We start from the raw sequence: 27448 nt of genomic DNA on the forward strand, positions 1-27448 counted from the left end.
TTGAATCCGACGCAAAACGGACTGCTAATTGTAACGTTCAGAGCCTCCTAATGCTGATGGACCGTTCAAATTTCGTCGAGATTCAATACATCGTCCGCCAGCCGACTTGACTCCAAGGGGATATTGCTGCCTCGGGCACATATAGTCCTTCTCCTGTGAGTCTAGAATTTCGAATCCGATGCATAATTGATTGTTAATTGTAACGTTCAGGACCTCCTAATGACGATGGAACACTCAAATTGCGTCGAGATTCAATACATCGTCCTTCAGCCGATATGTCTCCAAGCGTCCATTGCTCCCTCGGGCACCTTATGGTCGTTCTCCTGTGAGTCTACAGTTTCGATTCCGACTTATAACTGATAGTTGATTGCAACGCTCAGCGCCTGCTAATGGCGATGGAACACTCAAATTGCGTCGAGATTCAATACATGGACCTCCAGCCAATTTGTCTCCAAAGGTCTAATCCTGCCTCGGGCACCTTATGGTCGTTCTCCTGTGAGTCCAGATTTTCGAATCCGACGCATAACTGATAGTTAATTGCAACGTTCAGTGCCTCCTAATGACGATGGAACACTCAAATTGCGTCGAGATTCAATACATCGTCCTCCAGCCGGCTTGTCACCAAGGGTCTATTGCTGCCTCGGGCACCTTATGGACGTTCTCCTGTGAGTCAAGATTTTCGAATCCGACGCATAACTGATAGTTAATTAAAACATTCAGCGACTCCTACTGACGATGGAACACTCAAACTGCGTCGAGATTCAATACCTAGTCCACCAGCCGACTTGTCTCCATGGGGATATTGCTGCCTTCGGCACCATTTGGTCCGTCTCCTGTGAGTCTAGATTTAAGAATCCGACGCGAAACTGATAGTTAATTGTAACGTTCAGGGCCTCCTAATGACGATGGAACACTCAAATTGCATCGAGATTCAATACATCGTCCTCCAGCTGACTTGTCTCCAAGGGGAGACCTCATGGTTGGGCACCACATGGTCCATATCAGGTGATTCTACATTTTCGAATCCGACGCAAAACTGATAGTTAATTGTAACGTTCAGGGCCTCCTAATGACGATGGAACACTCAAATTGCGTCGAGATTCAATACATCGGCCTCCAGATGACTTGTCTCCAAATATCTATTGCTACCTCGGGCACCTTGTGGTCGTTCCCCTATGAGTCTAGATTTTTGAATATGACGCATAACTGTTAGTTAATTGCAACGTTCAGCGCCTCCTAATGACGATGGAACACTCAAATTGCGTCGAGATTCAATACATCGTCCTCCAGCCGACTTTTCTCCAAGGGTCTATTGCTGCCTCGGGCACCCTATGGTCGTTTTCCTGTGAGTCACGATTTTCGAATCCGACCCAATACTGATAGTTAAATGCAATATTCAGGGCCTCCAAATGACGATGGAACACTGAAATCGCGTCGAGGTTCAATACATCTTCCTCCAGCCGACTTGTCTCCAAGGGGTATTGTTGCCTCGGGGTCCTTGTGATCCGTCTCCTGTGAGACTAGATTTTCGAATCCGACGCGGAACCGAAGATAATTGTAACGTTCAGGGCCTCCTAATGACGATGGAACACTCAAATTGCGTCGACTTTCAATACATCGGCCTCCAGCCGACTTGTCTCCAAGGGGACATTGGTGCCTCGGGCACCATATGGTCGTTCTCCTGTGAGTCTAGTTTTTCGAATCCGACGCATAACTGTTAGTTAATTGCAACGTTCAGCGCCTCCTAATGACGATGGAACACTCAAATTGCGTCGAGATTCAATACATCGGCCTCCAGCCGACTTGTCTCCAAATGTCTATTGCTGCCTCGGGCACCTTGTGTTCATTTTCCTGTGAGTCTAGATTTTCGAATCCGACGCATGACTGATAGTTAATTGTAAAGTTCAGGGCTTCCTAATGACGATGGAACACTCAAATTGCGTCGTTATTCAATTCATCGTCCTCCAGCCGACTTGTCTCCAAGGGGTATTGCTGCCTCGGGGTCCTTGTGATCCGTCTCCTGTGAGTCTAGATTTTCGAATACGACGCGAAACTGAAGATAATTGTAACGTTCAGGGTCTCCTAATGACGATGGAACACTCACATGGCGTCGAATTTCAATACATCGTCATTCAGCCGACTTGTCTCCAAGGGTCTATTGCTGCCTCTAGCACCTTAAGGTCGTTCTCCTGTGAGTCTAGATTTTACAATCCGACGCAAAACTGATAGTTAATTGTAACGTTCAGGGCCTCCTAATGACGATGGAACACTCAAATTGCGTCGAGATTCAATACATCGGCCTCCAGCCGACTTGTCTCCAAGGGGACATTGCTGCCTCGGGCACCATGTGGTTCTTCTCCTGCGAGTCTAGATTTTCGATTCCGATGCGAAACTGATAGTCAATTGTAACGATCAGGGCCTCCTATTGACGATGGACCACTCAATTTGCGTCGAGATTCAATACATCGGCCTCCAGCAGACTTGTCTCCAAGGGTCTATTGCTGCCTCGGGCACCTTATGGTCGTTCTCCTGTGAGTCTAGTTTTTCGAATCCGACGCATAACTGTTAGTTAATTGCAACGTTCAGCGCCTCCTAATGACGATGGAACTCTCAAATTGCGTCGAGATTCAATACATCGGCCTCCAGCCGACTTGTCTCCAAATGTCTATTGCTGCCTCGGGCACCTTATGTTCGTTTTCCTGTGAGTGTAGATTTTCGAATCCGACGCATAACTGATAGTTAATTGCAAAGTTCAGGGCTTCCTAATGACGATGGAAGACTCAAATTGCGTCGAGATTCAATTCATCGTCCTCCAGCCGACTTGTCTCCAAGGGGATATCGCTGCCTCGGGCACCACATGGTCCGTCTCCTGTGACTCTAGATTTTCGGATCCGACGAAAAACTGATAGTTAATTGTAACATTCAGTGCCTCCTAATGACGGTTGAAAACTCAAATTGCGTCGAGATCCAATACATCGTCCTCCAGCAGACTTGTCTCCAAGGGTCTATTGCTGCCTCGGGCACCTTATGATCGTTTTCCTGTGAGCCTAGACTTTCGAACCCGACGCAAAACTGATAGTTAATTGTAACATTCAGTGCCTCCTAATGACGATGGAACACTCAAATTGCGTCGAGATCCAATACATCGTCCTTCTGCCGGCTTGTCTCCAAGGTTCTATTGCTGCCTCGGGCACCCTAGGGTCGTCCTTCTGTGCGTCTAGATTGTCGATTCCGACGAATAACTGATAGTTAATTGCAACGTTCAGCGCCTCCAAGTGACCAAGTAACACTCAAATTGCGTCGAGATTAAATACATCGTCCTCCAGCCGACTTGTATCCAAGGGGATATTGCTGCCTTGGGCACCACATGGTCCATCTCCGGTGATTCTACATTTTCGAATCCGACGCAAAACTGATAGTTAATTGTAACGTTCAGGGCCTCCTAATGACGATGGAACACTCAAATTGCGTCGAGATTCAATACGTTGGCCTCCAGCCGACTTGTCTCCAAGGGTCTATTCCTGCCTCGGGCACCTTATCGTCGTTCTCCTGTGAGTCCAGATATTTGAATCCGACTCAAAACGGACTGCTAATTGTAACGTTCAGAGCCTCCTAATGCTGATGGACCACTCAAATCGCGTCGGGATTCAATACATCGTCCTCCAGCCGACTTGTCTCCAAGGGGATATTGTTGCCTCGGGCACATATAGTCCTTCTCCTGTGAGTCTAGAATTTCGAATCCGACGCATAAATGATGTTTAATTGTAACGTTAAGGGCCTCCTATTGACAATGGAACACTCAAATTGCGTCGAGATTCAATACATCGTCCTCCAGCCGACTTGTCTCCAAAGGTCTATTGCTGCCTCGGGCACCTTATGGTCCGCCTCCTGTGAGTGTAGAATTTCGAATCCGACGCGAAACTGATTGTTAACTGTAACGTTCAGGGCTTCCTAATGACGATGGAACACTGAATTAGCGTCGAGATTCAATACATCGTTAATCAGCCGACTTATCTCCAAGTGACTATTGCTGCCTCGGGCACCTTATGGTCGTTCTCCTGTGAGTCATGATTTTAGAATCCGACGCAAAACTGATAGTTAATTGTAACTTTCAGGGCCTCCTAATGACAATGGCACACTCAAATTGCGTCGAGATTCAATACATCGATCTCCAGCCGACTTGTCTCCAAGGGGACATTGCTGCCTCGGGCACCATATGATCCTTCTCCTGTGAGTCTAGATTTTCGATTCCGATGCGAAACTGATAGTTAATTGTAACGTTCAGGGCCCCCTAATGACGATGGAACACTCAACTTGCGTCGAGATTCAATACATCGTCCTCCAGTCGACTTGTCTCCAAGGGTCTATTGCTGCCTCGGCCACCTTAAGGACGTTCTCCTGTGAGTCAAGATTTTTGAATCCGACGCATAACTGATAGTTAATTGTAACGCTCAGCGACTTCTAATGACGATGGAACACTCAAATTGCGTCGAGATTCAATACCTCGTCCACCAGCCGACTTGTCTCCATGGGGATATTGCTGGCACGGGAACCATTTGTTCCGTCTCCTGTGAGTCATGATTTTAGAATGCGACGCAAAACTGATAGTTAATTGTAACGTTCAGAACATCCTAATGACGATGGCACACTCAAATTGCGTCGAGATTCAATACATCGGCCTCCAGCCGCCTTGTCTCCAAGGGGACATTGCTGCCTCGGGCACCATATGATCCTTCTCCTGTGATTCTACATTTTCGAATCCGACGCAAAACTAATAGTTAATTGTAACGTTCAGGGCCTCCTAATGACGATTGGGCACTCAAATTGCGTCTCGATTCAATACATCGTTCTCCAGCGGACTGGACTCCAAGGGGATATTGCTGCCTCTGGCACCTTATGGTCCGTCTCCAGTGAGTCTAGATTTTCGAATCCGACGCATAACTGATAGTAAATTGCAACGTTCATCGCCTCCTAATGACGATGGAACACTCAAATTGCGTCGAGATTCAATACATCGGCCTCCAGATGACGTCTCCAAATGTCTATTGCTGCCTCGGGCACCTTGTGGTCGTTCTCCTGTGAGTCTAGATTTTCGAATACGACGCATAACTGATAGTTAATTGTAACGTTCAGGGCCTCCTAATGACGATGGAACACTCAAATTGCGTGGAATTTCAATACATCGTCATTCAGCCGACTTGTCTCCAAGGGTCTATCGCTGCATCGGGCACCTTATGGTCGTTCTCCTGTGAGTCTAGTTTTTCGAATCCGACGCATAACTGTTAGTTAATTGCAACGTTCAGCGCCTCCTAATGAAGATGGAACACTCAAATTGCGTCGAGATTCAATACATCGGCCTCCAGCCGACTTGTCTCCAAATGTCTATTGCTTCCTCGGGCACCTTGTGATCGTTTTCCTGTGAGTTTAGGTTTTCGAATCCGACGCATATCTGATAGTTAATTGTAACGTTCAGGGCTTCCTAATGACGATGGAACACTCAAATTGCGTCGAGATTCAATACATCGTCCTCCAGCGGGCTGATCTCCAAGGGGATAATGCTGCCTCGGGCACCTTATGGTCCGTCTCCTGTGACTCTAGATTTTCGAATCCGACGAAAAGCTGATAGTTTATTGTAACATTCAGTGCCTCCTAATAACGATGGAACACTCAAATTGCGTCGCGATCCAATACATCGTTCTCCAGCCGACTTGTCTCCAAGGGTCTATTGCTGCCTCGGGCACCTTATGATCGTTTTCATGTGAGTCTAGATCTTCGAATCCGATGCGAAACTGTTAGTTATTTGTAACGTTCAGGGCCTCTTAATGACGATGGAACACTCAAATTGCTTCGAGATTCAATACATCGTCATTCTGCCGACTTGTCTCCAAGGTTCTATTGCTGCTACGGGCACCCTATGGTCGTCCTCCTGTGAGTCTAGATTTTCGAATCCGACGCATAACTAATAGTTAATTACAACGTTTAGCGCCTCCTATTGACAATGTAACACTCAAATTGCGTCGAGATTCAATACATCGTCCTTCAGCCGACATGTCTCCAAGCGTCCATTGCTCAATCGGGCACCTTATGTTCGTTCTCCTATGAGTCTAGATTTGCGAATCAGACGCAAAAACGATTGTTAATTGTAACGTTCAGTGCCTCCTAATGACGACAGAACACGCAAACCGCGTCGAGATTCAATATGTCGTCCTCCAGCCGACTTGTCTACAAGGGGATATTGCTGCCTCGGGCACCTTATGGACTGCCTCCTTTGAGTCTAGTTTTTCGAATCCGACGCAAAACTGATAGTTGATTGTAACGTTCATGGCCTCCTAATGACGATGGAACACTCAAATTGCATCGAGATTCATTACATCGTACTCCAGACGACTTGTCTGCAAGGGAATATTGCTGCCTCGGGCACCTTATCGTCGTTCCTCTGTGAGTCTAGTTTTTCGAATCCGATGCAAAACTAATAGTTAATTGTAACGTTCAGGGCCTCCTAATGACGATAGAACACTCAAATTGTGTCGAGATTCAATACGTCGTCCTCCAGCCGACTTGTCTACAAGGGGATATTGCTGCCTCGGGCAACATATGGTCCGTCTCCTGTAGAACCAGATATTCGAATCCAACGCAAAACGGACTGCCAATTGTAACGTTCAGAGCCTCATAATGACGATGGAACACTCAAAATGCATCAAGATTCAATATATCGTCATTCAGCCGACTTGTGTCCATCGGTCTATTGCTTCCTCGGGGACCTTATGGTCGTTCTCCTCTGAGACTACATTTTCGAATCCGACGCAAAACTGATAGTTAATTGTAACGCTCAGGGCCTCCTAATGACGATGGAGCACTGAAATAGCGTCGAGATTCAATACATCGTCCTCCAGCCGTCTTGTCTCCATGGGTCTACTGCTACCTCGGTCACCTTATCGTCGTTCTCCTGTGAGTCCAGATATTCGAATCCGACGCAAAACGGATTGCTAATAGAAACGTTCAGAGCCTCCTAATTATGATGGAACACTCAAATTGCGTCGAGATTCAATACATCGTCCTCCAGCCGACTTGTCTCCAAGGGGATATTGCTGCCTCGGGCACCTTATGGTCCGTCTCCTGTGAGTCTAGATTTTCGAATCGGACGAAAAACTTGTAGTCAATTGTAAGGTTCAGGGCCTCTTAATGACGATGTAACACTTATATTGCGTCGAGATCCAATACATCGTCCTGCCGCCGACTTGTCTCCAACGGGATATTGCTGCCTCGGGCACCATGTGGTCCGTCTCATGTGAGTCTAGATTTTCAAATCCGACCCAAGAATGATAGTTAATTGTAACGTTAAGGGCCTCCTAATGACGAAGGAACACTCAAATTTCGTCGAGACTCAATACATCGTCCTCCAGCCGACTTGTCTACAAGGGTCTATTGCTGCCACGGGCACGTTATGGTCGTTCTCCTGTGAGTCTCGATTTTCGGATCCGACGCAAACCTGATAGTTAATTGTAACGTTCAGCGCCTCCTAATGACGATAGAACACTCAAATTGCGTCGAGATTCAATACATCGTCCTCCAGCCGACTTATCTGCAAGGGGATATTGCTGCCCTGGCCACCTTATCGTCGTTCCTCTGTGAGTCTAGATTTTCGAATCCGACGCAAAACTAACAGTTACTTGTAACGTTCAGGGCCTCCGAATGACGATAGAACACTCAAATTGCGTCGAGATTCAATACGTCGTCCACCCGCCGATTTGTCTCCAACGGGATATTGCTGCCTCGGGCACCATGTGGTCCGTCTCCTGTGAGTCTAGATTTTCGAATCCGACGCAAAAATGATAGTTAATTGTAACGTTCAGGACTTCCTAATGACGATGGAACACTCAAATTGCGTCGAGATTCAATACATCGTCCTCCAGACGACTTGTCTGCAAGGGGATATTGCTGCCTCGGGCACCTTATCTTCGTTCCTCTGTGAGTCTAGATTTTCGAATCCGGCGCAAAACTAATAGTTAATTGTAACATTCAGGGCCCCCTAATGACGATAGAACACTGAAATTGCGTCGGGATTCAATACGTCGTCCTCAAGCTGACTTGTCTCCAAGGGGATATTGCTGGCTTCGGCACCCAATGGTTTTGCTCCCGTGAGTCTAGATTTTCGTATCCGACGGAAAACTTATATTTTATTGTAACGTTAAGAGCCTTCTCATGACGATGGAACACTCAAGTTGCGTCGAGATTCAATACATCGGCCTCCAGCCGACTTGTCTCCAAGGGTCTATTTCCACCTCGCTCACCTTATGGTCGTTCTCCTCTGAGTCCAGATATTCGTATCCGACACAAAACGGACTGCCAATTGTAACTTTCAGAGGCTCCTATTGACGATGGTACACTGAAATTTTATCGAGATTCAATACATCGTCCTCCAGCCGACTTGTCTACAAGGGGATATTGCTGCCTCGGGCAACATATGGTCCGTCTCCTGTGAGTCTCGATTTTCGAATCCGACGCAAAACTTGTGGTCAATTGTAACGTTCAGGGCCTCTGAATGACGATGTAACACTTATATTGCGTCGACATCCAATACATCGTCCTGCCGCCGTTTTGTCTCCAAGGGGATATCGCTGCCTCGGGTACCACATGGTCCGTCTCCTGTGACTCTAGATTTTCGGATCCGACGAAAAACTGATAGTTAATTGTAACATTCAGTGCCTCCTAATGACGATGGAAAACTCAAATTGCGTCGAGATCCAATACATCGTCCTCCAGCAGACTTGTCTCCAAGGGTCTATTGCTGCCTCGGGCACCTTATGATCGTTTTCCTGTGAGCCTAGACTTTCGAACCCGACGCAAAACTGATAGTTAATTGTAACATTCAGTGCCTCCTAATGACGATGGAACACTCAAATTGCGTCGAGATCCAATACATCGTCCTTCTGCCGGCTTGTCTCCAAGGTTCTATTGCTGCTTTGGGCACCCTAGGGTCGTCCTTCTGTGCGTCTAGATTGTCGATTCCGACGAATAACTGATAGTTAATTGCAACGTTCAGCGCCTCCAAGTGACCAAGTAACACTCAAATTGCGTCGAGATTAAATACATCGTCCTCCAGCCGACTTGTATCCAAGGGGATATTGCTGCCTTGGGCACCACATGGTCCATCTCCGGTGATTCTACATTTTCGAATCCGACGCAAAACTGATAGTTAATTGTAACGTTCAGGGCCTCCTAATGACGATGGAACACTCAAATTGCGTCGAGATTCAATACGTTGGCCTCCAGCCGACTTGTCTCCAAGGGTCTATTCCTGCCTCGGGCACCTTATCGTCGTTCTCCTGTGAGTCCAGATATTTGAATCCGACGCAAAACGGACTGCTAATTGTAACGTTCAGAGCCTCCTAATGCTGATGGACCACTCAAATTGCGTCGGGATTCAATACATCGTCCTCCAGCCGACTTGTCTCCAAGGGGATATTGTTGCCTCGGGCACATATAGTCCTTCTCCTGTGAGTCTAGAATTTCGAATCCGACGCATAAATGATGTTTAATTGTAACGTTAAGGGCCTCCTATTGACAATGGAACACTCAAATTGCGTCGAGATTCAATACATCGTCCTCCAGCCGACTTGTCTCCAAGGGGATATTGCTGCCTCGGGCTCCATATGGTCCGTCTCCTGTGATTCTAGATTTTCGAATCCGACGCAAAAATGATAGTTAATTGTAACGTTCAGGGCCTCCTAATGACGAAGGAACACTCAAATTGCGTCGAGATTCATTACATCGTCCTCCAGCCGACTTGTCTCCAAAGGTCTATTGCTGCCTCGGGCACCTTATGGTCCGCCTCCTGTGAGTGTAGAATTTCGAATCCGACGCGAAACTGATTGTTAATTGTAACGTTCAGGGCTTCCTAATGACGATGGAACACTGAATTAGCGTCGAGATTCAATACATCGTCAATCAGCCGATTTGTCTCCAAGTGACTATTGCTGCCTCGGGCACCTTATGGTCGTTCTCCTGTGAGTCATGATTTTAGAATCCGACGCAAAACTGATAGTTAATTGTAACGTTCAGGGCCTCCTAATGACAATGGCACACTCAAATTGCGTCGAGATTCAATACATCGATCTCCAGCCGACTTGTCTCCAAGGGGACATTGCTGCCTCGGGCACCATATGATCCTTCTCCTGTGAGTCTAGATTTTCGATTCCGATGCGAAACTGATAGTTAATTGTAACGTTCAGGGCCCCCTAATGACGATGGAACACTCAACTTGCGTCGAGATTCAATACATCGTCCTCCAGTCGACTTGTCTCCAAGGGTCTATTGCTGCCTCGGCCACCTTAAGGACGTTCTCCTGTGAGTCAAGATTTTTGAATCCGACGCATAACTGATAGTTAATTGTAACGCTCAGCGACTCCTAATGACGATGGAACACTCAAATTGCGTCGAGATTCAATACCTCGTCCACCAGCCGACTTGTCTCCATGGGGATATTGCTGGCACGGGAACCATTTGTTCCGTCTCCTGTGAGTCATGATTTTAGAATGCGACGCAAAACTGATAGTTAATTGTAACGTTCGGAACATCCTAATGACGATGGCACACTCAAATTGCGTCGAGATTCAATACATCGGCCTCCAGCCGCCTTGTCTCCAAGGGGACATTGCTGCCTCGGGCACCATATGATCCTTCTCCTGTGATTCTACATTTTCGAATCCGACGCAAAACTAATAGTTAATTGTAACGTTCAGGGCCTCCTAATGACGATTGGGCACTCAAATTGCGTCTCGATTCAATACATCGTTCTCCAGCGGACTGGACTCCAAGGGGATATTGCTGCCTCTGGCACCTTATGGTCCGTCTCCAGTGAGTCTAGATTTTCGAATCCGACGCATAACTGATAGTAAACTGCAACGTTCATCGCCTCCTAATGACGATGGCACACTCAAATTGCGTCGAGATTCAATACATCGGCCTCCAGCGGGCTGATCTCCAAGGGGATATTGCTGCCTCGGGCACCTTATGGTCCGTCTCCTGTGACTCTAGATTTTCGAATCCGACGAAAAGCTGATAGTTTATTGTAACATTCAGTGCCTCCTAATAACGATGGAACACTCAAATTGCGTCGCGATCCAATACATCGTCCTCCAGCCGACTTGTCTCCAAGGGTCTATTGCTGCCTCGGGCACCTTATGATCGTTTTCATGTGAGTCTAGATCTTCGAATCCGATGCGAAACTGTTAGTTATTTGTAACGTTCAGGGCCTCTTAATGACGATGGAACACTCAAATTGCTTCGAGATTCAATACATCGTCATTCTGCCGACTTGTCTCCAAGGTTCTATTGCTGCTACGGGCACCCTATGGTCGTCCTCCTGTGATTCTAGATTTTCGAATACGACGCATAACTAATAGTTAATTGCAACGTCTAGCGCCTCCTATTGACAATGTAACACTCAAATTGCGTCGAGATTCAATACATCGTCCTTCAGCCGACATGTCTCCAAGCGTCCATTGCTCCCTCGGGCACCTTATGTTCGTTCTCCTATGAGTCTAGATTTGCGAATCAGACGCAAAAACGATTGTTAATTGTAACGTTCAGTGCCTCCTAATGACGACAGAACACGCAAACCGCGTCGAGATTCAATATGTCGTCCTCCAGCCGACTTGTCTACAAGGGGATATTGCTGCCTCGGGCACCTTATGGACTGCCTCCTTTGAGTCTAGTTTTTCGAATCCGACGCAAAACTGATAGTTGATTGTAACGTTCATGGCCTCCTAATGACGATGGAACACTCAAATTGCATCGAGATTCATTACATCGTACTCCAGACGACTTGTCTGCAAGGGAATATTGCTGCCTCGGGCACCTTATCGTCGTTCCTCTGTGAGTCTAGTTTTACGAATCCGATGCAAAACTAATAGTTAATTGTAACGTTCAGGCCCTCCTAATGACGATAGAACACTCAAATTGTGTCGAGATTCAATACGTCGTCCTCCAGCCGACTTGTCTACAAGGGGATATTGCTGCCTCGGGCAACATATGGTCCGTCTCCTGTAGAACCAGATATTCGAATCCAACGCAAAACGGACTGCCAATTGTAACGTTCAGAGCCTCATAATGACGATGGAACACTCAAAATGCATCAAGATTCAATATATCGTCATTCAGCCGACTTGTCTCCATCGGTCTATTGCTTCCTCGGGGACCTTATGGTCGTTCTCCTCTGAGACTACATTTTCGAATCCGACGCAAAACTGATAGTTAATTGTAACGCTCAGGGCCTCCTAATGACGATGGAGCACTGAAATAGCGTCGAGATTCAATACACCGTCCTTCAGCCGACTTGTCTCCAAGCGTCCATTGCTGCCTCGGGCACCACATGGTCGTTCTCCTCTGAGACTACATTTTCAAATCCGACGCAAAACTGATAGTTAATTGTAACGCTCAGGGCCTCCTAATGACGATGGAGCACTGAAATAGCGTCGAGATTCAATACATCGTCCTCCAGCCGTCTTGTCTCCATGGGTCTACTGCTACCTCGGTCACCTTATCGTCGTTCTCCTGTGAGTCCAGATATTCGAATCCGACGCAAAACGGATTGCTAATAGAAACGTTCAGAGCCTCCTAATTATGATGGAACACTCAAATTGCGTCGAGATTCAATACATCGTCCTCCAGCCGACTTGTCTCCAAGGGGATATTGCTGCCTCGGGCACCTTATGGTCCGTCTCCTGTGAGTCTAGATTTTCGAATCGGACGAAAAACTTGTAGTCAATTGTAAGGTTCAGGGCCTCTTAATGACGATGTAACACTTATATTGCGTCGAGATCCAATACATCGTCCTGCCGCCGACTTGTCTCCAACGGGATATTGCTGCCTCGGGCACCATGTGGTCCGTCTCATGTGAGTCTAGATTTTCAAATCCGACCCAAGAATGATAGTTAATTGTAACGTTAAGGGCCTCCTAATGACGAAGGAACACTCAAATTGCGTCGAGACTCAATACATCGTCCTCCAGCCGACTTGTCTACAAGGGTCTATTGCTGCCACGGGCACGTTATGGTCGTTCTCCTGTGAGTCTCGATTTTCGGATCCGACGCAAACCTGATAGTTAATTGTAACGTTCAGCGCCTCCTAATGACGATAGAACACTCAAATTGCGTCGAGATTCAATACATCGTCCTCCAGCCGACTTATCTGCAAGGGGATATTGCTGCCCTGGGCACCTTATCGTCGTTCCTCTGTGAGTCTAGATTTTCGAATCCGACGCAAAACTAACAGTTACTTGTAACGTTCAGGGCCTCCGAATGACGATAGAACACTCAAATTGCGTCGAGATTCAATACGTCGTCCACCCGCCGACTTGTCTCCAACGGGATTTTGCTGCCTCGGGCACCATGTGGTCCGTCTCCTGTGAGTCTAGATTTTCGAATCCGACGCAAAAATGATAGTTAATTGTAACGTTCAGGACTTCCTAATGACGATGGAACACTCAAATTGCGTCGAGATTCAATACATCGTCCTCCAGACGACTTGTCTGCTAGGGGATATTGCTGAATCGGGCACCTTATCTTCGTTCCTCTGTGAGTCTAGATTTTCGAATCCGGCGCAAAACTAATAGTTAATTGTAACATTCAGGGCCCCCTAATGACGATAGAACACTGAAATTGCGTCGAGATTCAATACGTCGTCCTCAAGCTGACTTGTCTCCAAGGGGATATTGCTGGCTTCGGCACCCAATGGTTTTGCTCCCGTGAGTCTAGATTTTCGTATCCGACGGAAAACTTATATTTTATTGTAACGTTAAGAGCCTTCTCATGACGATGGAACACTCAAGTTGCGTCGAGATTCAATACATCGGCCTCCAGCCGACTTGTCTCCAAGGGTCTATTTCCACCTCGCTCACCTTATGGTCGTTCTCCTCTGAGTCCAGATATTCGTATCCGACACAAAACGGACTGCCAATTGTAACTTTCAGAGGCTCCTATTGACGATGGTACACTGAAATTTTATCGAGATTCAATACATCGTCCTCCAGCCGACTTGTCTACAAGGGGATATTGCTGCCTCGGGCAACATATGGTCCGTCTCCTGTGAGTCTCGATTTTCGAATCCGACGCAAAACTTGTAGTCAATTGTAACGTTCAGGGCCTCTGAATGACGATGTAAGACTTATATTGCGTCGAGATCCAATACATCGTCCTGCTGCCGACTTGTCTCCAACGGGATATTGCTGCCTCGGGCACCATGTGGTCCGTCTCATGTGAGTCTAGATTTTCGAATCCGGCGCAAAAATGATAGTTAAGTGTAACGTTAAGGGCCTCCTAATGACGAAGGAACACTCAAATTGCGGCGAGACTCAATTCAACGTCCTCCAGCCGACTTGTCTCCAAGGGTCTATTGCTGCCTCGGGCACGTTATGGTCGTTCTCCTGTGAGTCTAGATTTTCGGATCCGACGCAAACCTGATAGTTAATTGTAACGTTCAGCGCCTCCTAATGACGATAGAACACTCAAATTGCGTCGAGATTCAATACATCGTCCTCCAGCCGACTTGTCTACAAGGGGATATCATTGCCTCGGGCACCTAATGGTCCGCCTCCTGTGAGTCTCGATTTTCGAATCCGACGGAAAACCGATAGGTAATTGTAACGTTCATGGCCTCCTAATGACGATGGAACACTCAAATTGCGTCGAGATTCAATACATCGTCCTCCAGCCGACTTGTCTGCAAGGGGATATTGCTGCCACGGGCACCTTATCGTCGTTCCTCTGTGAGTCTACATTTTCGAATCCGACGCAAAACTAACAGTTACTTGTAACGTTCAGAGCCTCCGAATGAAGATAGAACACTCAAAGAGCGTCGTGATTCAATACATCGTCATCCAGCCGACTTGTCTCCAAGGGTCTATTGCTGCCTCGGGCACCTTATGGTCGTTCTCCTGTGAGTCTAGATTTTCGGATCCGACGCATAACTGATAATTAATTGTAACGTTCGGGGCCTCCTAATGACGATGGAACACTCAAATTACGTCGAGATTCAATACATCGTCCACCCGCCGACTTGTCTCCAAGGGTCTATTGCTGCCTCGGGCACCTAATGGTCGTTCTCCTGTGAGTCTAGATTTTCGGATCCGACGCATAACTGATAATTGTAACGTTCATGACCTCCTAATGACGAAGGAACATTCAAATTGCGTCGAGATTCAATACATCGTCCTCCAGCCGACTTGTCTCCAAGGGGATATTGCTGCCTCGGGTACCATTTGGCCCGTCTCCTGAGAGTCTAGATATTCGAATCCGACGCAAAACTTGTAGTTAATTGTAACGTTCAGGGCCTCTCAATGACGATGGAACACTCAAACTGCGTCGAGATCCAATACATCGTCCTCCCCCCGACTTGTCTCCCACGGGATATTGCTGCCTCGGGCACCATGTGATCCGCCTTATGTGAATCTAGATTATCGAATCCGACGCAAAAACGATAGTTACTTGTAACGTTCAGGGCCTCCTAATGACGAAGGAACACTCAAATTGCGTCGAGACTCAATACATCGTCGTCCAGCCGACCTGTCTCCAAGGGACTATTGCTGCCTCGGGCACGTTAGGGTCGTTCTCCTGTGAGTCAAGATTTTCGGATCCGACGCAAAACTGATAGTTAATTGTAACGTTCAGCGCCTCCTAATGACGATAGAACACTCTAATTGCGTCGAGATTCAAAACATCGTCCTCCAGCAGACTTGTCTACAAGGGGATATCATTGCCTGGGGCACCTTATGGTCCGCCTCCTGTGAGTCTAGATTTTCGAATCCGACGCAAAACAGATACTTAATTGTAACGTTCATGGCCTCCTAATGACGATGGAACACTCAATTTGCGTCGAGAATCAATACATCGTCCTCCAGCCGACTTGTCTTCAAGGGCCTATTGCAACCTCGCTCACCTTATGGTCGTTCTCCTGTGAGTCCAGATATTCGAATCCGACACAAATCGGACTGCCAATAGTAACGTTCAGCGCCTCCTAATGACGATGGTACACTGAAATTGCATCGAGTTTCAATACATCGTCCTCCAGCCGACTTGTCTCCAACGGGATATTGCTCCCTCGGGCACATATTGTCCGTCTCCTGTAGGTCCAGATATTCGAATCCGACGCAAAACGGACTGCCAATTGTAACGTTCAGAGCCTCCTAATGACGATGGAACACTCAAATTGCATCAAGATTCAATACAACGTCCTTCAGCCGACTTGTCTCCAAGCGTCCATTGCTGCCTCGGGCACGGTATGGTCGTTCTACTGTGAGTCTAGATTTCCTGATCCGACGCAAAACTGATAGTTAATGGTAACGTTCAGCGCCTCCTAATGACGATAGATCACTCAAATTGCGTCGAGATTCAATACATCGTCCTCCAGCCGACTTGTCTACAAGGGGTTATCATGCCTCGGGCACCTTATGGTCCGCCTCCTGTGAGTCTAGATTTTCAAATTAGACTTAAAACAGATAGATAATTGTAACGTTCATGGCCTCCTAATGACGATGGAACACTCAAATTGCGTCGAGATTCAATACATCTTCCTCCAGCCGACTTGTCTGCAAGGGGATATTGCTGCATCGGGCACCTTATCGTCGTTCCTCTGTGAGTCTAGATTTTCGAATCCGACGCAAAACTAATAGTTACTTGTAACGTTCAGGGCCTCCTAATGACAATAGAACACTCAAATTGCGTCGAGATTCAATACGTCGTCCTCCAGCCGACTTGATTCCAACGGGATATTGCTGCCTCGGGCACCATGTGCTGCGTCTCCTGTGAGTCTAGATTTTCGAATCCGACGCAAAAATGATAGTTAATTGTAACGTTCAGGGCCTCCTAATGACGATGGAACACTCAAATTGCATCAAGATTCAATACATCGTCATTCAACTGACTTGTCTCAACGGTCTATTGCTGCCTCGGGCACCTTATGGTCATTCTCCTCTGAGTCTACACTTTCGAATCCGACGCTAAACTGATAGTTAATTGTAAGGTTCAGGGCCTCCTAATGACGATGGAACACCCAAATTGCGTCGAGATTCAATACATCGTCCTCCAGCCGACTTGTCTCCATGGGTCTACTGCTACCTCGGTCAATATCGTCGTTCTCTTGTGAGTCCAGATATTCGAATCCGACGCAAAACGGACTGCTAATAGTAACGTTCAGAGCCTCCTAATGATGATGGAACACTCACATTGCGTCGAGATTCAATACATCGTCCTCCAGCCGACTTGTCTCCAAGGGATATTGCTGCTTCGGGCACCATGTATTCCGTCCCCTGTGAGTCAAGAATTTCGAATCCGATGCAAAACTGATACTTAATTGTAACGTTCAGGACCTCCTAATGACGACGGAACTCTCAAATTGCGTCCCGATTCAATACATCGTCCTCCAGCCGACTTGTCTCCAAGGTCAATTGCTGCCTTGGGCACCTTATGGTCTTGCTCCTGTGAGTCTAGATTTTCGAATCCGACGCAAAACTGATATTTAATTGTAACGTTATGAGCCTCCTAATGACGATGGAACACTCAAATTGCGTCGAGATTCAATACATCGTCCTTCACCCGACTTGTCTCCAAGGGGATATTGCTGCCTCGGGCACCATATGGTGTGTCTCCTGTGAGTCTAGACTTTCTAATCCGACGCAAAACTTGTAGTTAATTGTCACGTACAGGGCCTCTTAATGACGATGGAACACTCAAATTGCATCGAGATCCAATACATCGTCCTCCAGCCGACTTGTCTGCAAGGGGATATTGCTGCCTCCTGCACCTTATCGTCGTTCCTCTGCGAGTCTAGATTTTCGAATCCAACGCGAAACTAATAGTTACTTGTAACGTTCAGGGCCTCCTAATGACGATAGTACACTCAAATTGCGTCGAGATTCGATTCGTCGTCCTCCAGCCGACTTGTCTCCAAGGGGACATTGCTACCACGGGCGCCATATGGTCCGTCTGATGTGAGAATAGATTTTCAAATCCGACGCGAAAATGATAGTTAATTGTAACGTTCAGGGCCTCCTAATGACGATGGAACACTCAAATTGCGTCGAGATTCAATACATCGTCCTCCAGCCGACTTGTCTCCAAGGGTCTATTGAAGCCTCGGTCACCTTATGATCCGACTCCTGTGAGTCTAGAATTTCAAATCCGACTCAAAACTGAAAGTTAATGGTAACGTTCAGGGCCTAGTAATGACGATGGAACACTCAAATTGCGTCGAGATTCAATACATCGTCCTCCCGCCGACTTGTCTCCATGGGTCTACTGCTACCTAGGTCACCTTATCGTCGTTCTCCTGTGAGTCCAGATATTCGAATCCGACGCTACACGGATTGCTAATAGTAACGTTCAGAGGCTCCTAATGATGATGGATAACTCAAATTACGTCGAGATCCAATACATCGTCCTCCCGCCGACTTGTCTCCAACGGGATATTGCTGCCTCGGGCACCATGTGGTCAGTCTCATGTGAGTCTAGATTTTCGAATCCGACGCAAGAATGATAGTTAATTGTAACTTTCAGGGCCTCCTAATGACGATAGAACACTCAAATTGCGTCGAGATTCAATACATCGTCCTCCAGCCGACTTATCTCCAATTGTCTATTGCTGCCTCGGGCACCTTATCGTCGTTCCTCTGTGAGTCTAGATTCTCGAATCCGACGCAAAACTAATAGTTACTTGTAACGTTCAGGGCTTCCTAATGACGATAGAACACTCAAATTGCGGCGGGATTCAATACATCGTCATCCAGCCGACTTGTCTACAAGGGGATATTGCTCCCTCGTGCACCTTATGGTCCGCCTCCTGTAAGTCTAGATTTTCGAATCCGACGCGAAACAGTTAATTGTAACGTTCAGGGCCTCCTAATGACGAGGGAACACTCAAATTGCGTCGAGATTCAATACATCCTCCTCCAGCCGACTTGTCTCAAGGGGATGTTGCTGCCTCGGGCACCTTATCGTCGTTCCTCTGCGAGTCTAGATTTTCGAATCCGACGCAAAACTGATAGTTAATTGTAACGTTGAGGGCCTCCTAATGACGATGGAACACTGAAATAGCGTCTTGATTCAATACATCGTCCTTCAGCCGTCTTGTCTCCAAGCATCCATTGCTGCCTCGGGCACCTTATGGCCGTTCTCCTGTGAGTCTACATTTTCGATTCCGACACATAACTGATAGTTAACTGTAACGTTCAGGGCCTCCTAATGACGATGGAACACTCAAATTGCGTCGAGATTCAATACATCGTCCTCCAGCCGACTTGTCTCCATGGGTCTACTGCTACCTCGGTCACCTTATCGTCGTTCTCCTGAGAGTCCAGATATTCGAGTCCGACGCAAAACGGACTGCTAATAGTACCGTTCAGGGCCTCCTAATGATGATGGAACACTCAAATTGCGTCGAGATTCAATACATCGTCCTCCAGCCGACTTGTCTCCAAGGGGATATTGCTGCCTCGGGCACCATATAGGCCTTCTCCTGTGAGTCAAAAATTTCGAATCCGACGCAAAACTGACAGTTAATTGTAACGTTCAGGACCTGCTAATGACGATGGAACTCTCAAATTGCGTCGCGATTCAATACATCGTCATCCAGCCGACTTGTCTCCAAGGGTCAATTGCTGCCTTGGGCACCTAATGGTCTAGCTCCTGTGAGTCTAGATTTTCGAATCCGACGCAAAACTGATATTTAATTGTAACATTAAGAGCCTCCTAATGACGATGGAACACTCAAATATCGTCGAGATTCAATACATCGTCCTTCAGCCGACTTGTCTCCAAGGGGATTTTGCTGCCTCGTGCACCTTATGGTCCGCCTACTGTGAGTCTAGATTTACGAATCCGACGCGAAACTGATAGTTAATTGCAACGTTCAGGGCCTCCTAATGACGATGGAACACTCAAATTGCGTCGAGATTCAAAACATCCTCCTGCAGCCGACTTGTCGGCAAGGGGATATTGCTGGCTCGGGCACCTTATCGTCGTTCCTCTGCGAGTCTAGATTTTCGAATCCGACGCAAAACTGAGAGTTAATTGTAACGTTGAGGGCCTCCTAATGACGATGGAACACTGAAATAGCGTCGAGATTCAATACATCGCCCTTAAGCCGACTTGTCTACAAGGGGATATTGCTGCCTCGGGCTAAATGTGGTCCGTCACCTGTGAGTCTAGATTTTCGAATCCGACGCGAAACTGATAGTTAATTGTAACGCTCAGGGCCTCCTAATGACGATGGATCACTCAAATTGCATCGAGATTCAATACATCGGCCTCCAGCCGACTTGTCTTCAAATGTCTATTGCTGCCTCGGGCACCTTGTGGTCGTTCTCCTGTGAGTCTAGATTTTCGAATCCGACGCATAACTGATAGTTAATTGTAAAGTTCAGGACCTCCTAAAGACGATGGAACACTCAAATTGCGTCGAGATACAATACATCGTCCACCAGCCGACTTGTTTCCAAGGGGATATCGCTGCCTCGGGCACCACATGGTCCACCTCTGGTGATTCTACATTTTCGAATCCGACGAAAATCTGAAGGTTAATTGTAACGATCAACGCCTCCTAATGACGATGGAACACTCAAATTGCGTCGAGAGTCAATACATCGTCCTCCAGCCGACTTGTCTACAAGGGGATATTGCTGCCTCGGACTCCATGTGGTCCGTTGCCTGTGAGTCTAGATTTTGGAATCCGACGCAAAAATGATAGTTAAATGTAACGTTCAGCGCCTCCTAATGACGATGGAACACTCAAATTGCGTCAAGATTCAATACATCGTCCTCCAGCCGACTTGTCTCCCAGGGTCTATTGCTACCTCGGGTACCTTATGGTCGTTCTCCTGTGAGTCCAGATTTTCGAATCCGACGCATTACTGATAGTTAATTGTAGCGTTCAGGGCTTCCTAATGACAATGGAACACTGAAATAGCGTCGAGATTCAATACATCGTCCTTCAGCCGACTTGTCTCAAAGCGTCCATTGCTGCTTCGGGCACCTTACGTCGTTCTCCTATGTGTCTACATTTTCGATTCCGACATATAACTGATAGTTAATTGTAACGTTCAGGGCCTCCTAATGACGATGGAACACTCAAATTGCGTTGAGATTCAATACATCGTCCTCCAGCCGACTTGTCTCCATGGGTCTACTGCTACCTCGGTCACCTTATCGTCGTTCTCCTGTGAGTCCAGATATTCGAATCCGACGCAAAACGGACTGCTAATAGTAACGTTCAGTGCCTCCTAATGATGATGGAACACTCAAATTGCGTCAATACATCGTCCTCCAGCCGACTTGTCTCCAAGGGGATATTGCTGCCTGGGGCACCATATAGTCCTTCTCTTGTGAGTCAAAAGTTTCGAATCCGACGCAAAACTGATAGTTAATTGTAACGTTCAGGACCTCCTAATGACGATGGAACTCTCCAATAGCGTCGAGATTCAATACGTCGTCCTCCAGCCGCCTTGTCTCCAAGGGGATATTTCTGCCTCGGGCACCATATGATCCAGCTCCTGTAGGTCCAGATATTCGAATTCGACGCAAAACGGACTGCCAATTGTAACGTTCAGAGCCTCCTAATGACGATGGAACACTCAAATTGCATCAAGATACAATACATCGTCATTCAGCCGACTTGTCTCCAACGGACTATTGCTGCCTCGGTCACCTTATGGTCATTCTCCTCTGAGTCTACATTGTCGAATCCGACGCTAAAATGATAGTTAATTGTAGCGTTCAGGGCCTCCTAATGACAATGGAACACTGAAATAGCGTCGAGATTCAATACATCGTCCTTCAGCCGACTTGTTTCCAAGCGTCCATTGCTGCCTCGAATACCTTATGGTCGTTTTCCTGTGAGTGTACATTTTCGATTCCGACACATAACTCATAGTTAATTGAACGTTCAGGGCCTCCTAATGAAAATGGAACACTCAAATTGCGTCGAGATTCAATACATCGTCCTCCAGCCGACTTGTCTCCATGGGTCTACTGCTACCTAGGTCACCTTATCGTCGTTCTCCTGTGAGTCCAGATATTCGAATCCGACGCTACACGGATTGCTAATAGTAACGTTCAGAGACTCCTAATGATGATGGATAACTCAAATTGCGTCGAGATCCAATACATCGTCCTCCCGCCGACTTGTCTCCAACGGGATATTGCTGCCTCGGGCACCATGTGGTCCATCTCATGTGAGTCTAGATTTTCGAATCCGACGCAAGAATGATAGTTAATTGTAACTTTCAGGGCCTCCTAATGACGATAGAACACTCAAATTGCGTCGAGATTCAATACATCGTCCTCCAGCCGACTTGTCTACAAGGGGATATCGCTGCCTCGGGCACCTTATGGCCCGCTTCCTGTGAGTCTAGATTTTCGAATCCGACGCGAAACTGATAGTTAATTGTAACGTTCAGGGCCTCCTAATGACGAGGGAACACTCAAATTGCGTCGAGATTCAATACATCCTCCTCCAGCCGACTTGTCCCAAGGGGATGTTGCTGCCTCGGGCACCTTATCGTCGTTCCTCTGCGAGTCTAGATTTTCGAATCCGACGCAAAACTGATAGTTAATTGTAACGTTCAGGGCCTCCTAATGACGATGGAACACTGAAATAGCGTCGAGATTCAATACATCGTCCTTCAGCCGTCTTGTCTCCAAGCATCCATTGCTGCCTCGGGCACCTTATGGTCGTTCTCCTCTGAGTCTACATTTTCGATTCCGACACATAACTGATAGTTAATTGTAACGTTCAGGGCCTCCTAATGACGATGGACCACTCAAATTGCGTCGAGATTCAATACATCGTCCTCCAGCCGACTTGTCTCAATGGGTCTACTGCTACCTCGGTCACCTTATCGTCGTTCTCCTGAGAGTCCAGATATTCGAGTCCGACGCAAAACGGACTGCTAATAGTACCGTTCAGGGCCTCCTAATGATGATGGAACACTCAAATTGCGTCGAGATTCCATACATCATCCTCCAGCTGACTTGTCTCCAAGGGGATATTGCTGCCTCGGGCACCATATAGTCCTTCTCCTGTGAGTCAAAAATTTCGAATCCGACGCAAAACTGACAGTTAATTGTAACGTTCAGGACCTCCTAATGACGATGGAACTCTCAAATTGCGTCGCGATTCAATACATCGTCCTCCAGCCGACTTGTCTCCAAGGGTCAATTGCTGCCTTGGGCACCTAATGGTCTAGCTCCTGTGAGTCTAGATTTTCGAATCCGACGCAAAACTGATATTTACTTGTAACGTTAAGAGCCTCCTAATGACGATGGAACATTCAAATTGCGTCGAGATTCAATACATCTTCCTTCAGCCGACTTGTCTCCAAGGGGATATTGCTGCCTCGGTCACCTTATGGTCGTTCTCCTGTGTGTCTACATTTTCGATTCCGACATATAACTGATAGTTAATTGTAACGTTCAGGGCCTCCTAATGACGATGGAACACTCAAACTGCGTTGAGATTCAATACATCGTCCTCCTGCCGACTTGTCTCCATTAGTCTACTGCTACCTCGCTCACCTTATCGTCGTTCTCCTGTGAGTCCAGATATTCGAATCCGACGCAAAACGGACTGCTAATAGTAACGTTCAGAGCCTCCTAATGATGATGGAACACTCAAATTCCGTCGAGATTCAATACATCGTCCTCCAGCCGACTTGTCTCCAAGGGGATATTGCTGCCTCGGGCACCATATAGTCCTTCTCTTGTGAGTCAAAAGTTTCGAATCCGACGCAAAACTGATAGTTAATTGTAACGTTCAGGACCTCCTAATGACGATGGAACTCTCAAATTGCAACGCGATTCAATACATTGTCCACCAGCCGACTTGTCTCCAAGAGACAATTGCTGCCTTGGGCACCAAATGGTCTTGCTCCTGTGATTCTAGATTTTCGAATCCGACGAAAAACTGATATTTAATTGTGACGTTAAGAACCTCCTAATGACGATGGAACACTCAAATTGCGTCGAGGTTCAATACATCTTCCTTCAGCCGACTTGTCTCCAAGGGGATATTGCTGCCTCGGTCACCTTATGGTCGTTCTCCTGTGTGTCTACATTTTCGATTCCGATACATAACTGATAGTTAATTGTAACGTTCAAGGCCTCCTAATGACGATGGAACACTTAAATTGCGTCGATATTCAATACATCGCCCTCCAGCCACGTTGTCCACAAGGGGATATTGCTGCTTCGGGCACCTTATGATCCGCCTCCCATGAGTCTAGATTTTCGAATCCGACGCAAAACTAATAGTTAATTGTAACGATCATGGCCTCCTAATGACGATGGAACACTCAAATTGCGTCGAGATACAATACATCGTCCTCCAGCCGACTTGTGTGCTAGGGGATATTGCTGCCTCGGGCACCTTTTCGTCGTTCCTCTGTGAGTCTAGCTTTTCGAATCCGACCCAAAGCTAATAGTTAATTGTAACGTTCAAAGCCTCCTAATGACGATAGAATACTCAAATTGCGTCGAGATTCAATACGTCGTCCTCCAGCCGACTTGTCTCCAAGGGGATATTGCTGCCTCGGGCACCATATGGTCCGTCTCCTGTGAGTCTAGATTTTCGAATCCGACTCAAAACTTGTAGTTACTTGTAACGTTCAGGGCCTCCTAATGACGAAGGAACAGTCAAATTGCGTCAAAATTCGATACATCGTCCTCCGGCCGACTTGTCTCCATGGGTCTATTGCTACCTCGCTCACCTTATGGTCGTTCTCCTGTGAGTCTAGATTTTCGAATCCGACGCAAAACTGATGTTTAATTGTAACGTTCATGGCCTCCAAATGACGATGGAACACTCAAATTGCGTCGAGATTCAATACATCGTCCTCCAGCCGACTTTGGCTCCAATTGTCTATTGCTGCCTCTGGCACCCTATGGTCGTTCTCCTGTGAGTCTAGATGTTCGGATCCGACGCATAACTGATAGTTTATTGTAACGTTCTGCGCCTCCTAATGACGATAGAACACTCAAATTGCGTCGAGATTCAATACATTGTCCTCCAGCCGACTTGTCTACAAGGGGATATTGCTGCCTCGGGCACCTTATGGTCCGCCTCCTGTTACTCTAGATTTTCGAATCTGACGCAAAACTGATAGTTAATTGTAACCTTCATGGCCTCCTAATGACGATGGAACACTCAAATTGCGTCGAGATACAACACATCGTCCTCCAGCCGACTTGTCTCGAAGGGTCTATTGCTGCCTCGGGCACCTTATGGTCGTTCTCCTGTGAGTCTAGATTTTCGGATCCGACGCACAACTGATAGTTAATTGTAACGTTCAGCGCCTCCTAATGACGATAGAACACTCAAATTGCGTTGAGATTCAATACATCGTCCTCCAGCCGACTTGTCTCCATGGGTCTACTGCTACCTCGGTCACCTTATCGTCGTTCTCCTGAGAGTCCAGATATTCGAGTCCGACGCAAAACGGACTGCTAATAGTAACGTTCAGGGCCTCCTAATGATGATGGAACACTCAAATTGCGTCGAGATTCCATACATCATCCTCCAGCCGACTTGTCTCCAAGGGGATATTGCTGCCTCGGGCACCATATAGTCCTTCTCCTGTGAGTCAAAAGTTTCGAATCCGACGCAAAACTGACAGTTAATTGTAACGTTCAGGACCTCCTAATGACGATGGAACTCTCAAATTGCGTCGCGATTCAATACATCGTCCTCCAGTCGACTTGTCTCCAAGGGTCAATTGCTGCCTTGGGCACCTAATGGTCTAGCTCCTGTGAGTCTCGATTTTCGAATCCGACGAAAAAACTGATATTTAATTGTAACGTTAAGAGCCTCCTAATGACGATGGAACACTCAAATTGCGTCGAGATTCAATACATCGTCCTTCAGCCGACTTGTCTCCACGGGGATTTTGCTGCCTCGTGCACCTTAAGGTCCGCCTACTGTGAGTCTAGATTTTCGAATCCGACGCGAAACTGATAGTTAATTGTAACGTTCAGGGCCTCCTAATGACGGTGGAACACTCAAATTGCGTCGAGATTCAATACATCCTCCTGCAGCCGACTTGTCTGCAAGGGGATATTGCTGCCTCGGGCACCTTATCGTCGTTCCTCTGCGAGTCTAGATTTTCGAATCCGACGCAAAACTGATAGTTAATTGTAACGTTCAGGGCCTCCTAATGACGATGGAACACTGAAATAGCGTCGAGATTCAATACATCGTCCTTAAGCCGACTTGTCTCCAAACGTCCATTGCTGCTTCGTGCACCTTATGGTCGTTCTCCTATGTGTCTACATTTTCGATTCCGACATATAACTGATAGTTAATTGTAACGTTCAGGGCCTCCTAATGACGATGGAACACTCAAATTGCGTCGAGATTCAATACATCGTCCTCCAGCCGACTTGTCTCCATGGGTCTACTGCTACCTCGGTCACCTTATCGTCGTTCACCTGTGAGTCCAGATATTCGAATCCGACGCAAAACGGACTGCTAATAGTAACGTTCAGAGCCTCCTAATGATGATGGAACACTCAAATTGCGTCGAGATTCATTACATCGTCCTCCAGCCGACTTGTCTCCAAGGGGATATTGCTGCCTCGGGCACCATATAGTCCTTCTCTTGTGAGTCAAAAGTTTCGAATCCGACGCAAAACTGACAGTTAATTGTTACGTTCAGGACCTCCTAATGACGATGGAACTCTCAAATTGCGACGCGATTCAATACATCGTCCACCAGCCGACTTGTCTCCAAGAGTCAATTGCTGCCTTGGGCACCTAATGGTCTTGCTCCTGTGAGTCTAGATTTTCGAATCCGACGAAAAACTGATATTTAATTGTGACGTTAAGAGCCTCCTAATGACGATGGAACACTCAAATTGCGTCGAGATTCAATACATCTTCCTTCAGCCGACTTGTCTCCAAGGGGATATTGCTGCCTCGGGCACCTTATGGTCGTTCTCCTGTGTTTCTACATTTTCGATTCCGATACATAACTGATAGTTAATTGTAACGTTCAGGGCCTCCTAATGACGATGGAACACTTAAATTGCGTCGAGATTCAATACATCGTCCTCCAGCCTACTTGTCTCCAAAGGGATATTGCTGTCTCGGGCACCATGTGGTCCGTCTCCTGTGAGCCTAGATTTTCGATTCCGACGCAAAAACGAATGTTAATTGTAACGTTCAGGGCCTCCTAATGACGATAGAACACTCAAATTGCGTCGATATTCAATACATCGCCCTCCAGCCAACTTGTCCACAAGGGGATATTGCTGCCTCGGGCACCTTATAGTCCGCCTCCTGTGAGTCTAGATTTTCGAATCCGACGCAAAATTAATAGTTAATTGTAACGTTCATGGCCTCCTAATGACGATGGAACACTCAAATTGCGTCGAGATTCAATACATCGTCCTCCAGCCGACTTGTC

The sequence above is a fragment of the Schistocerca americana genome, unplaced genomic scaffold (assembly GCF_021461395.2).
Source record: "Schistocerca americana isolate TAMUIC-IGC-003095 unplaced genomic scaffold, iqSchAmer2.1 HiC_scaffold_17, whole genome shotgun sequence".
Taxonomy (NCBI): domain Eukaryota; kingdom Metazoa; phylum Arthropoda; class Insecta; order Orthoptera; family Acrididae; genus Schistocerca; species Schistocerca americana.